The sequence below is a fragment of the Gossypium arboreum genome, chromosome 11 (assembly GCF_025698485.1).
Source record: "Gossypium arboreum isolate Shixiya-1 chromosome 11, ASM2569848v2, whole genome shotgun sequence".
Taxonomy (NCBI): domain Eukaryota; kingdom Viridiplantae; phylum Streptophyta; class Magnoliopsida; order Malvales; family Malvaceae; genus Gossypium; species Gossypium arboreum.
The window spans coordinates 43,910,380-43,911,751 of record NC_069080.1 but is presented as its reverse complement, the minus strand read 5'-3'; the positions used below and the strand labels follow the sequence as shown (position 1 = coordinate 43,911,751).

Sequence of the window (1,372 nt, the reverse complement as noted above, 5' to 3'; positions counted from 1 at the left end):
TTTTCTCTGTGTGTTCTTAGTTTAAATAATTAGTTGATTAAAACAAACCCTTTTATTCTTAGGCTAGATAATAAAAAGATAGTTATTACTAGTACTTTTGGTTCCCTTGGGTACGATATCCCGGTCTTGCCATTACTATACTATTGTTCAATAGATGCGCTTGCCTTTTCGTCGTGATAATAGTTAGTCTAGGTTTGATCTTCATTATAAATATTTATTACTTGTTACGAATCACGCGATCAAGTTTTTGGCGCCGTTGCCGGGGAACTAAAATATTAGGAATGCTAAATTTTTATTAGTTTAGCCATTTAATTTTCTTGCAATTTAATTTAATTATTATTATTATTATCTATTAATTTACTTATTCTTTCTCTTGGCAGATTTTTATAGTTTATGACAAGAAGAAACCCGTCGGGACCATTACTTTTTGATGAAGAAATCGATCATACAGTTCGTAGAAATGGAAGAGAGATAAGTCGTAGCTTACGATACACGGAGAATGAGCAAGAAGACGATACTCAACCCCCAACCGAAGAGATGGCTGAAAACCAAGGCAATCAGCTACCTCCTGCAATTGCGTCTAATCAAAATCCTGCTCCACGCACTATGTATGATTATGCTAAACCTTCTTTAACAGGAACTGAATCTAGTATAGTTAGACCTGCTGTAGCTGCAAATACTTTTGAATTAAAACCTAACACTATTTAGATGATACAGCAGTTTGTTCAGTTTGATGGTTTGCAGGATGAAGATTCCAACACTCACTTAGCAAATTTCCTGAAATTTTGCGATACATTCAAAATCAATGGCATTTCTGATGATGCCATTCGTCTTCGGTTATTTTCCTTTTTACTGAGAAACAAAGCTAAACAGTGGTTGAACTCGTTACCAAAAGGGTCTATCACTACTTGGGAACAAATAACCGAGAAATTTTTACTAAAATATTTTTCGGCGGCTAAAATAGCTAAATTACATAATGATATCTCTTCTTTTCTGCAAATGGATTTAGAAACACTTTACGATGCATGGGAGAGATACAAGGACTTATTGAGAAGGTGCCCTCACCATGGGTTACCGCTTTGGCTTCAAGTGCAAACATTCCACAATGGTCTAAATCCCTCGACTCGGCAAATCGCTGACACAGCTACTGGCGGAACCATCAACAACAAAACACCTGTAGAGGCTTATGAATTCATTGAAGAAATGTCACTGAATAACTATCAGTGGCAAGTCATAAGGACTAAGCCAACAAAAACAGCCGGTGTTTATAACGTGGACTCAGTTACTATGCTGTCAAATCAGGTAGAACTTCTCAATAAAAAGATTGATAGTTTTCTTGGTTCTACGTAGGTACATCCAGTAATGAGGTGTG

At 36.2% G+C, this 1,372-nt stretch overlaps 1 non-coding gene across 1 annotated transcript; it reads right to left on the bottom strand.

Moving 5' to 3' along the window:
- Positions 1–967: 967 nt before the first annotated feature.
- LOC128284810 (small nucleolar RNA R71) lies at positions 968–1,073 on the bottom strand. The gene has a single exon (XR_008275233.1). It is a non-coding gene; the product is annotated as a small nucleolar RNA R71 (small nucleolar RNA).
- Positions 1,074–1,372: the final 299 nt, after the last annotated feature.